The sequence below is a fragment of the Protopterus annectens genome, chromosome 7.part0 (assembly GCF_019279795.1).
Source record: "Protopterus annectens isolate FY-2018-M chromosome 7.part0, PAN1.0, whole genome shotgun sequence".
NCBI lineage: Eukaryota > Metazoa > Chordata > Ceratodontiformes > Protopteridae > Protopterus > Protopterus annectens.
This window is the reverse complement of record NC_056739.1, coordinates 590,888,169-590,901,633: the sequence shown is the minus strand read 5'-3', so window position 1 is coordinate 590,901,633 and position 13,465 is coordinate 590,888,169. Positions and strand designations below refer to the sequence as shown.

Sequence of the window (13,465 nt, the reverse complement as noted above, 5' to 3'; positions counted from 1 at the left end):
GGTGCCTGGATTTGCCCCATGGAGCTCTGTCGAACACAGGAAAGGACCAATTTTTTGTAGGCCAGTGTCTACTGAATCTTGGTGGCTGCACTTGTAAGAAGTCTTCAGTTTGCTTAGACTTAGCTTTGTCTTCCATTTTCTTTAAAACCTCTTCTGCCTTAATACAAGACAGAGTATCATGCTGTAAAGGTGCATCCAGCAATTTAGCTTTAACATGATCAGGCAAATTTTGCTCTTTTAGCCAGGCATGCCTCCTAATCACAGATCCAGTAACTGCGGCCCTGCAGGAGGCCTCTAAGGAATCAAAACCACATTGCAAAGTATGCTTTCCAACCTGTTCTGCTGCATGCAATAATTCCTGCAATTCTTTATTTTCTGCACATTCAGAAATCAACATCGTTTTCTGTTTCAGTAATCCCATAACATGTTGTTGATACTTGAGCATATGAAACTGGCAGTTTACGGCTCTAATTGCAAGGTTGCTGATGTATAAACCTTCTTTCCCCATCTATCCAGTGCCCTGGAATCTCTGTCAGAGGGGGTAGGATTTTTTGCTGTTGAGGCCTTAACACCTTTTGTGTGAGTCAGGAACCCTGTAATATCTTTCTGGCTTGCTAGGAGCCGGAGGTAAGGAGTCTGGAGTCAAGCTTGACTCCGAAAACACATTATCCACAATGTCTAAAACAGGAGGTATGGCTAAAGGCCTATGCTGAGGGAGAAGAAGGAAATCCCTAAGCCTCTTTTTTGATTCTGAGAAATCTTGGCTCTCCCAGTGAAAATGCTCCCTCAAAGTATGCAAGGTTTCTCCAAAGGAATAATCTTCAGGAGGAGATGCATATGGGATTGATTCCTCTACATCAGAATCCTCATAGGGTGGTATAAAAATTCCTGATCAGAAGAGGAATCAGAAGAAACAGAAACCTGATCTGAAGATTCATAGTCAGTGTCTTGCCTAGGCCTCTTATCAGGAGGGGGTTGGGAACCCCTGATCAAGGTAATTAGGTCTTCAGCCATTTTGATCATCTGCTTTTTGGGCGTAGAGGCTTGTGCACGTGGCTCATGCTTCGTTTTTTTAGCTTTAGAAGTTGCTTTCTTCTTTGTTTTTGAAGCTGGCGTCAGTTTTATATAGAAATGCTGTGGCCTGAAGACACCCACAGAAGCCGGTGCCTGCTCAGCGGCTCCGGACCCATCTGAGGGAGAGACATCAGCAGGTACAATACTTTGAGAATCTCGCGGCATGCCGGACTCCACATGAGTCTCGGTAGAGGCCTGTGACTCGAAAGTAGCGGGTATCAGGGGCTGCGAAAGTGCCTCACTGAGTACCGGCGAACTGGCGACTGGCTTAGAAGAAGCTTCGTCGTCGGTTTTGGACCTCGACGGTCTGCCTCTGTCCTTTTCTTTGCGTTTTTTGTGAACTCCGGTAGTCGGATTGCTATCCGACAACATTTCAGGATAGTTAAATCTGTTTCCAAAATATTTTGAAGCAAAGATATACCGACGCTTAATAGTGCCTTGGTTAAATCTAGCACAAAACCGACAGCTAGGCACGTTATGATCAGGGCCTAGGCAAGGCCACTATAAATGGAAATCCTTATGAGATATTTGCTTCCCACAAGTAATGCAATTATTAACTTTTACTGACATCGGTATGGAGCAAGAAAAATGTTCCCCAACCCAAGACTTCGGTTCTGAAACTCGAATTCAAAAATTTCAGGAGTCGGCCGAACTGCTTTGGGCAACACGCAGCAAGAAAGACTGAAGAAAATGGCGTCGGCTGCCTGTTTTATACCCCTGACGACCTGACGTCATGGAAGAGGAGACATCAACCAACGCAGGACCCAAGACTTTGGAATTCAGGCAAACTGAGGGCAACCTGCCAGCAGATTACCCAAATGTAATGACTGCAACAGCAAAACACGAAGAACATCAATATATGTGAATATGTATACAAGTGACCAAATAATATTTTATAAAGCATCTTCTGCATCACTGTATAATAAAAACTTTTAAAACACTTTAAAACAATGTACTACAAGACTTGTAATCCATGGTGGTGCAGCGGTAGCATTGTTGCCTCACAGCAAGAGGTTCTCCTGTTCGATTTTCGGCTGGAGTGCGGGGAGTGCCTTCTGTGTGGAGTCTGCATGTCCTCCCCACGGTTGGATGGGCATTCGAAAGACATGCATAAATGGGCGTGCCTTCGTTGAAGGTTGGATGTCGAGCTGGCACCTAGGCATTTGTGAAAATCTACTGCCAATCATTAGCGGACCGGAGTTCCGCTGTGGCGATCCCTAACCGGGAAAAGCTGAAAGACAACAACAACTACAACAAGATTTATAAATAAAACTTCTGGTGTTACCAGGTGGTCTCCCAGACAAAATCTAACCAGGCCCAACCCTGCTTGGCTTCCAAATTCAGCCCTTTCAGGATGGTGTGATCACAAATGCACTACTTGAAAATATTTTCTTAAATTAAACATTCAAGTTAAAAATCCGAAACTTTTAAAACAATAATCATGTGAATCTAAAGAAATAAAACTATTTTTATGAAAATTTCATTATTATTGGAAAATTTTAAATAAACACTTCATGAATAAATTTTTACAAGTGTTGAACCATATTCAGTAAAGCACTTAACATAACATTCCATACAATTCTCATAAATCCAATGCTTTTATTTTTAACACAGGCATAATAGAAGAGTGTTCATTTAATCCTGGGTAACATTGTGGCATTACATCTTAACTGCCACTCCAATTCTTTCCTTTCCAGATCCATTTCCCACACACCATTCCTATTTTGCTTGTCAACTTTGTCCAAAATCCCAAAGTTAAAACCTCTGTACTTGTCACAATTTAATGTGTGCCTGTAAAGTGTGTTATTTTGATTTTTGGTTTTAATTGCGTTTAATTGCTCAAATTCTCTTTTTAAAGGCTCTTTCTTTTTTCCCAATGTAGTAACTATCACATCGGGGTACACACTCCAATGTAGACTACCCCTGATGTGTTACAATTTCCATCCCTAAGTCTCTAAATCATGTCAAGTGATGTTAAATATAACTGGATCTGTTCTAAAATATAAGGGCAGATATACACATCCCACACTTTCTGATGCCTTTGTTAAGATAAATCAGAGCCAAATTTTGCTGGGTGCTCAAACTAAAAATTGAAATTGTGGCCTGTTTTGTTCAAAAATAACGGCTTTTCTCCTACTATACTATATATCTCATTGTAAATTCCGAACATAACCCAATTTCTAATAACAATGTTCCCTGTGTCTTTTGAATATGGCCCATAAGGGATGATCATAGCATTTAAATGTGCATATTTCCTTACAAAGTTTTTGAATGGTTCTTGCATTCCTAGCAAGGGTTTGTATCTAGTACCTCATCCCTACTTAACTTCCACAATCACTTTGTTTAACAAATCTATAGGATATCTCCTTGCTGTGACCATTTTCAATAATTTAATTACCTCTGCCTCAAAAAATTCAATATCTGAACACATCCAAGCACCTTTCACTAACTGTCCTTTAAAAACATTCTTCTTAGTATGTTTTGGATGGCAGCTGTAAAAATCTAAATAACTATTTGAAAATATCTCTTTCCTATGAATTTTAGATTCAGATTTTTGTGTCACAAGGTTCTTAGATAATTCCACATCCAGATTAACTTAGATTTAAGTCAGAATATTTGTAGGTGAAACTAAGAAAGGAAGGTAATTCATTAATATACTTTACAAATTCATTCCTGACCTCATTTGTTTCTTTCCATAAAATAAATATATCATCCAAAAACCGTAGGTACAAGTTTCAATAATTCGTGTACTTACTTGTCATAATGTATTTCTTTTCCCATGCATACATAACAATATTTGCATATATGTTGGGGCACATGTAGCTCCCATTGCCACTCCAGATATCTGCCTGAAATATTCGCCCTTAAACCTGAAATTATTAGACTTCAAAATCATCTTCATCAAATCACAAATAAAATCTGACAGAGAATCTAATGTACTTTGTTCATAAACTCTCTCTCTCGGAACATTTTAATTCCTTCTTCATGGGGGATAGAAGAAAACAAATCCACCACATCAACAGTACTGAAACTACTAGAATCACTATAAAATTCTTGTCTCACTTTGCTTAAAAAATGTCATGAATCCTTCGGTATGTATCCTACATTGCTTACACATTCCTTAAGCATCCTATTAACAAAAACTCCTAAGGAATACGTCATTGAGTTATGTGTTGAGACTATTAACCTGTATGGTGGTTTCTCCATACCTTTATGTACTTTAGGGATTCCAGAAATTATGGGTATTACTGTGTTTTCATTATGCAAAAAATATATATTATTACAAGGGACTGTTAATTAGAAAATATGAGCCCTATAAGAACAAATACATTTTCTTTTTTGCTAAATTAACTTCATTAATATATACTATTTCCATAATATTTTCCATTTTAGTTTCAAATCTCTTTTGTGTTATTTTCATAAAGATCTTATCACTGTTATTCAATTTTATCAGTCTCAAGTTTTTTAATTGTCTTTTATCTTCCTTTCTCATATGAATTTAAGTATTCCACTACATACTTTTTATACATAAAACTTAATTTAACCATTCATTCAAAATACTTAAAGATATTTTTTGTCAAAGTCCCTTAAATTTTTATACATTTCATACCCTATTCCACCTGGTCCTGCAGCTGAATCTATATTTACATGTCCTAATACTTAATCTAGCTCATTTAAATAAATCCCCTTTTCCAACTCTTTATTCTTTTTCTGTTCACTTTTTTTATTTTTTACTTTTCATGTTTTCACTACCTTCTTTTTTCTTTAAACAACTCTTGTACATTTGTACTACATTATTCATAAACTTTTCCTGAATTCTATTTATCCTTTTACATTTTTATTACTACCATCTTCTTCCTTTGCTAATCAGCTTAAGTAACTTGACAGATCTTCTCTTTTCCTTGTATAAATACCTTTGCTTATATAACAATTCCTGTATTTTTCTTGATTTCTTTCATAAAATTCTTTTTCTTTGTCAAAATACTTTGTCATGTTCTAAATCTTCCAGTCCATCATCTGTTCTTTTATATTTTTCTTTCTCTACTTTTCTCACATCATATTGCCACTGCAAAACATTTTTATATTGCTTCCTTTATCATCCACCATTCAGACCAATTTTTATAAAATATTATCACAGCAATATGATCTTTCCATAATTATATTACTAATCTTTTTCCTTCTTTATTCCATGATTTCTCATTTATCATTTTTATTCCTTTGCCTATTTCCTGTTTTCCTTTATCTCTAGTCATATTGCAACATGATCAGAAAATCCTGTTTCAAGTACCTACCATTTTCCTATAACTGAACCTTCTGATACTATAAAATTATTTATTTCAGTTCTATACATCCTCCTTTTTTAAGTCCATGAATTTTTGTCCCATTGTCTTACCTTACCACATCTTATAACTTCTAAACACTCTTCTTATAAAATTTCCTTTCTTTTTATGCTTGCCTCTTAAATGACAATTAAGATGCCCTGTTGTTACAATATTCATATTTATCACTACATAGTCTAAAATCTGAATAAGCTTTCTTTCTTTACAATTAGTATAGGCATATAATGTTATAATTACATATACTTATTCTTTCCATTTTAAATCTACAATGGCTAATCTTTCTATTTTTGCTAAAATTACATCCAATATCTTTACTGTATTTCAACAGAATATGGCCATTCCAGAACATCTCTAATTTCCCAAATTCCAGATTATCTTTCCTCCCCATAGTTTCTGTGTTTGTAATCTTTCTTCATCTGTTAAATATCTTGTGTCCTTTAATATAACTACATCTACATCACATGTATTGCACCACTCCAGAATCTCTATTCTTCATAGTGTATTCCTAATACTATTCACATTTACAGAGAGCACTTTTCCCCTTTGCCTTAGAGTCATGGTTTTATTATAAGTTCTTAGTTATTACTAGGCTAGCTTTCTTAATAGGTCATGCTAAGCCTAGCCAATTTCCATCTCAAAGGTGAGAATTAAACACTGGACCTTGGACCTTGTCTCTGTGAGTCAAACACCTTAACCATTATACCAACCTCAATCATTAGCTGTACAAGTTTTTTTTTCATACACTGCCTTTCTTTTTTTTCTTTTATACTTATCCTTTTACATTTTCTTTTTCTATGTTTTACCCTTTACCAGTAGAAATCTTGTTTTTCTTCTACTACCTCCCAATTTATTTCTTCATCACTTGTCAGTACCTTCTTCTATCCTCTTTATTTTTTATCATCTAATTTTTCTTCTATTTCTACTCCTTCTAAAATTTCTTCTCCTTGTTCATCTTAGTCTCCTTTTTCTTTACTCCTATTTTTATTTTTGCAATCCATCCATAAATGTGAAATTTTGTTAAATTTATAACATTTCAGTTCACATTTTTTGCATCATATCCCATTTCCCCAAATATATAAAATTTTCTTTTGTCATGGTTACTTATCAAATGTCCTTTTCCACACGCACAAAAAAAATGTTTTGACTTGTCCCCATTATTTTATGACACCCTATTCCCCTCCACATTTAGCATGCCTGTTTTATATATATATATATATATTTATTTTTAAACAATATTACAATTCCAGCCATCAGTCCCATAAGCCCATTTTGTCATATACTTTTGCAATGTCCAGTGCTTATTTCAAATGTTTTTTCAAAGTCTCTCTTTCTACCTCTGTTAAAAATTGTACTTGAATTTCTTTTTTGTTTCCCTTTTAATTGTTTTTATCATATAAAGCTTAAATGGGTTGCAGTCTTTCTTTTCTTCATATTCTCCAAGAAAATTTTATACTGAAAAAAGTCTCAAATATTATGTCACAAAATATCTTTGTTAATAAGAATAAATGCTCTTACTTCACATGCTTTTATGCCCAAAGGAGCTATTAAATTGTCCCACACTTCATACATGTCCATTTATTTGTCTTCTTTGCTGTGAATCCTTACCATCTACTTCTGTTTTTCATTTTCTTTTGCTTTTTCTGCTACTCCCTTTCTGTCTTCTTTTACCTTTTCTACATGTTTTATTTTCCAACTCACCACTATTCTTCAGGATTGCCTCTACATCATTCTTTTGTATTTTTTCCATAATGTCCCCTGGGAAACATCTTCTTCATTTGCTGGCTCAGCCTGCATCACCATTTCTTTAAGTAAATCATCCCACAACCCTCCAGAGTGGAGGGTTGTGAATATATGTTCATCATTTTCTGACTCAGCTCCATCAGATTTCTTTGAAACATCTTCTCAGAATCCTACACACATTCTATTATCCCAATATTTGTTTCTCCTCCATTTTTCTCACCTCTCCATCATCTCTTTCTCTCTCTCCATCTGCCTCCCTGTTTTCTCCTGGCTGCCTCTGCTCCTTAAATGGAAACAGGAAGTGCTCTTGCAAAATGGGTCCCACTCACAACAATGAAGAGTAGGGGAAGTTGCCCAATGCCCTGTCCAAATCTAGCCTAGTAGTATAGATATTACCCTGGGTCTCACCTAAGAGGACACTAGCCTAGAGGGACTAACACGGTCAACCAAGAATAAATAAATGAGCAAAACAAATAAAAGGAGGGCATTTAATTGGTTTGATAGGAGAACAAGAAAGAAATTCTCACCCTTTTACTGGCAGTTAAAAAAACTGGAAGAGTGGTATGCAGGTTCCTCACAACAGGAACTCTTACCATATTAGATAACCTGGGCAAAACATATTTTGTGTCTATAATCTATCCTAAACTTACAACTGCTGACTCAAAGTTTGACACCCTTAAGATAATTTGTGTCACAAAAAATTATTCTCTGGTTGAAGCAATTAAGTCTACACACCGTGTTGCACAAAAAAGGCTGCACAACACTAAAGGAATAAAAGAATTAACCCCGATAATTCACCTTATGCTTAAGTCAGTTACAAAAAAACAGCTGGCAAACTGCCTTTATAAGGTGGAGACTTCTAAAAGACGTAGATGAAGGAGCTTGGCAGACTGTCTGTTGAATCTCTGTGCAAAATGTTAACATGCTTGTTTTTTCTTCTATATATAGAAAGGCAGACTGTTAAGTCTTTAGGTACTTGCTTTGTTTGGGAGTTTCACTGCAGCATCTCTTTTGTAGTACTCCTGTAAGGCATATGTTTTATACTCACTTTACGACACTTTGCAACACCTTACTTTATAGCAATGACCAAGTAGTTTTGGCTGCAGTTTTTGATTGTGAACTGTGTATGTCTCTCTCAGTGGTCTCTGCAGCTTGGATGTTTAAAAGAATAATGTTCCCAAGTCTTGAAAACTCAACTAAGTCCTTCAGTCTTTTTAGAAGGACTGAGCAGAGAATAAGCAACTTTGTTTCAACAGGTAAGGTTCAGTGCCAAGTAGTACAAGATACTTCAATTGGGAAGAACAGCCATGAATAGAATAAAATGTGTGAAATACAGAACAGCCAAAGGAATGTGTGCTAATAATCACTGATGGGACCAGGCTACGGCAAACAGGATGATCTGTATTACAAGGAGTATTGATTCAGTCGGGAAAGAGGAACCACTGCTATTATAAAACTCTCAGTGTGACCACACCTGCACAGTACTACACTCAGTTCTGGCTGCCACACAACAGCAGCAAAGGGAAGGATGGTTTAAAGTATTCAAAGAGCCACGTGACATCTATATAAACAACTTCTTCAATTTATTAATATAAAAACATGAGAAAAAATAAAGCAGAGTAATTAATAAAGACTACTGGATGATATATCGAAACGGTTTGGGTACTGGAATAACTAATTTTTATCTTTGAGAACAAACCCCCAGTTAATAAAAATGGTCATACTTCCTAAGGTTTGGAAAACATTCAAAACAATTGTTCTCATTCCAATAGAACACATCTTATATTGTTCGACAACAACAAAAATTAGCTTCTTATGGAAACCTACAAAATCAAGGATTGTCTGTAACCACCATATAAGACCCAGGGAGACAAGTGGAATACATTTACCCAACAATAGAAAGCTACACTAAAGCAGACTTAAGGTTGTAAAAAATAAACTGGCTCAGCTCCCCCGACACTGCGAACATTAATAGACCAAAAAAGCGAAGATACACAGGGTAAATCTATACATAATAAACAAATAACTTAGCGCTTTCACCCATGTACATAATCGGGCATCATCAGAGTAAAAAAGCCCTTCATCTTTGTTGTATACAAAGATTTTAGTTACAAACAAACCCCTCTAAGCAACCAACCACAATCAAGATACAATTTATAAATTAAAGTCACAGTAAAATAACACTCCTATGCTTGTTTAAAAACCAGTTACTTAAGGATAGAGGAAACATTGTTCAACATAAAAGACAGACGTTTTGAATAAAAAAAAAAATATATATATATATATATATATATATATATATACACACACACATATATGTATGAAAAAATGATTATAAATAAAAAATAATAGTGAATAAAAAATGATGATGTAATGCTTAATTAACATTCTTCAAACAAGTGTAGATTTGTACTTTAAAATGCTAGACACAGAAATGTGATCATTAATGCCTGGAGGTCTAGATGCTTCCAGCCGCAACTGCCAGATGCACTCCCTCATCTCAAGTAAAACTTTTAAATCACCTCCTTTGTCATTAAATGGAATTCTGTCTATTACAAAAAACAAAAATCTCTTAAAATTAGGGCAACTCAGACTATACATATACAGGGCAATGTTCGTTTCCAACATAGAAAGTAGAACAGCTCAAACATGTAGCAATGTACACTACCATCTTAGTATTGCAATTACAGAATCCAGGACACCTAATAGTTTTATAGAAGCCTTGAACCGCCACATAAGGACCATTATTAATAAACTTACATATCCTGCATAATCCACATTTGCTCATTTTGGAGCTCTTGTACGTCTCAATGTTAGGTTCTGCTTCCATCAATTCTTTAAGGTTCCTATCCCTACTGTATGTAAAAATTGGGGTGTTCCCTATGATACTTAGTGTCACTATCAAAACAACTTTGCCAAGTATCCTTAATACTTCTAATAATTTGTCCTGCCTGCCCGTTATATGGCAAAATCATAGCCCGTTTTTTGTGTTGTGCATGGGAATCTAAAACCAACTCACTCTCCTCCTGGGACTCCTTCATTAAACCCCCATCCAAAATAGGTTTAAAGGATGCGACTCTCTTGGTTTCTATTTCTTTTCTAACTCTGGACAAAATTTCCTGTGGATAGCCCCTTTCTATAAACATAGCAATCAGGCTAGTCAACTCAATGTTTAGCCGTTCATCCTCACTAATCAGCCTGGATAATCTAACAATTTGGCCTTTAACCAAATTCTTCTTAATGTAGTAAGGATGACAGCTCTGAAAATGCAAGAAACTGTTGGAATAAGTTTTCTTGCGATATATACTCGAATTTAGGCTAAAGGTGTGAATCTCATCCCTACTCCCTGTCCAAAAAATTAGTATGTCATCAAGGTAACACAAATAAAGCATTACCTGTTTCATATATTCAGTGGGGAACACCTTTTCCATCTCCCATTCCGCCAATACCAAGTTGGCGTAGATTGGTGCACACCTAGCACCCATGGCAACTCTTGCAACTTGTCTGAATAGTTCACCTTCAAATCCAACAAAATTGTTTGACAAAATAATTTCCATAAGATCTACTATCAAACTATGTTTGACTGCATGGAAACCACTATATTTATCCAAAATTCTACTAAACATTTTCAGACCTTGTACCTGAGGAATGATCGAAAAAAGATTTATAACTAATTGTCACCATCAAAAATGGTTCAATGGTTTGTTTTTGTCTTATGATCTCCAAACAGTGCCACAAGTCCCTCAGGATGTGTGGCAAACTTTTAACAATACCTTTACAATGAAAATCTACATAAGAGGCCATTGCTTCCATTTTAGAACCTTTTGCTGACACTATTAGACGAAAGGGTGGGTTCATTTTGATTTTTATGGATTTTTGGAATTCCAAAAATGGAGGGGGTCACTGGGAATTCAACCATCAAATAGTGGTATTCATTACCATCAATGATCCCCTCCATTAACCACTCATAAAGACGCCAACAACAAGAGGAGGTGGTCTCAGATGAACAACTGACCACCTTTAATAGTGACATTAAACTACACAATGAGGTTGGGCTGCAGCCATTACATTATGGCATTTTTTTGTGACAATTTTAGTAACTTTTTTTGTGACAACCAAAGGCAAGGAGGTTTTTCCCCTGTCTTAGAATCTGTTCCAGAAATTTCTTATATAGATTTTTTACAAGCTGATTCATCAGTGATTTGTTCACATTTGTTAAACAAAAGTTCAGAAAGTGTAACAAACACTGATATTGAAGGGAGGAACACCATGCAGATATTTGAGAGTGGCTTATTTGATTCAACTCAACAAACAAATGTGGTATATTCTTGTAACTTGGTCAAAGTTGACAATGTTAGTATTTACAACTTTTCCAACTTAGAGTTAACGGATAATTATTTGTTTCAATTTAAGAAGGGGTTTACATTTGTCCCTTCCTTTAGAAATGAAATAGCCAAAGTTCTGGTTAACCTTAAGATGTATACTAGACAGTTAAACTTGGAAGTATTTTTTGCAAAAAATCCAGTCCAATCATTGATAGTGTGATTGGGCTAAAGAGGTAGAGTACCTTTATACCTCCTGTACACCTATGTATACATATCTTCGAGAAGTTGTGTGAGGCACAACTTAGAAGAATGACAAGGGGACCAAGGAGGGAATTGGATAACCTAACATCTGGTGAGAGGTTTTGTCTCCAAGAACTGACTACCACTAATTTGTACAGGGTCATGAAACCTGAAAAAGGAGGGGGGGTGGTGATCATATCTAATATTGACTACTCTAACAAGATGTACCATCTTTTGAGCGAGACAAACACATATGCAGAGTATCTAGGAATGAAATGTGTATGGCATACACTAAAATTGATTGGCGTCTTTATGAGTGATTAATGGAGGGGATCATTGATGGTAATCAATACCACTATTTGATGGTTGAATTCCCAGTGACCCCCTCCATTTTTGGAATTCCAAAAATCCATAAAAATCAAAATGACCCACCCTTTCGTCTAATAGTGTCAGCAAAAGGCTCTAAAACGGAAGCAATGGCCTCTTATGTAGATTTTCATTGTAAAGGTATTGTTAAAAGTTTGCCACACATCCTGAGGGACTGGTGGCACTGTTTGGAGATCTTAAGACAAAAACAAAAACAAACCATTGAACCATTTTTGATGTTGACAATTAGTTATAAATCTTTTTTCGATCATTCCTCAGGTACAAGGTCTGAAAATGTTTAGTAGAAGTTTGGATAAATATAGTGGTTTCCATACAGTCAAACGTAGTTTGATAGTAGATCTTATGGAAATGATTTTGTCAAACAATTTTGTTGGATTTGAAGGTGAACTATTCAGACAAGTTGCAAGAGTTGCCATGGGTGCTAGGTGTGCGCCAATCTACGCCAACTTGGTATTGGCGGAATGGGAGATGGAAAAGGTGTTCCCCACTGAATATATGAAACAGGTAATGCTTTATTTGCATTACCTTGATGACATACTAATTTTTTGGACAGGGAGTAGGGATGAGATTCACATCTTTGTTGATTTTTTGAATAACACTACCCCATTCTTAAAATTTACCTACACTATACATGAGGAAACCTGCAACTATTTGGATATATTGTTATACAAAAACATGCATGATGTTAGCCTAAATTTGAGTATATATCGCAAGAAAACTTATTCCAACAGTTTCTTGCATTTTCAGAGCTGTCATCCTTACTACATTAAGAAGAATTTGGTTAAAGGCCAAATGGTTAGATTATCCAGGCTGATTAGTGAGGATGAACGGCTAAACATTGAGTTGACTAGCCTGATTGCTATGTTTATAGAAAGGGGCTATCCACAGGAAATTTTGTCCAGAGTTAGAAAAGAAATAGAAACCAAGAGAGTCACATCCTTTAAACCTATTTTGGATGGGGGTTTAATGAAGGAGTCCCAGGAGGAGAGTGAGTTGGTTTTAGATTCCCATGCACAACACAAAAAACGGGCTATGATTTTGCCATATAATGGGCAGGCAGGACAAATTATTAGAAGTATTAAGGATACTTGGCAAAGTTGTTTTGATAGTGACATTTTAAGTATCATAGGGAACACCCCAATTTTTACATACAGTAGGGGTAGGAACCTTAAAGAATTGATGGAAGCAGAACCTAACATTGAGACGTACAAGAGCTCCAAAATGAGCAAATGTGGATTATGCAGTATATGTAAGTTTATTAATAATGGTCCTTATGTGGCGGTTCAAGGCTTCTATAAAACTATTAGGTGTCCTGGATTCTGTAATTGCAATACTAAGATGGTAGTGTACATTGCTACA

The 13,465-nt window shown here is 35.8% G+C and overlaps 1 protein-coding gene across 3 annotated transcripts in view; it reads right to left on the bottom strand.

Moving 5' to 3' along the window:
* The window catches only part of NEIL1 (nei like DNA glycosylase 1), an 824,101-nt gene that overhangs the window by 620,935 nt on the left and 189,701 nt on the right, over nucleotides 1-13,465 (bottom strand). The window lies entirely within an intron of this gene.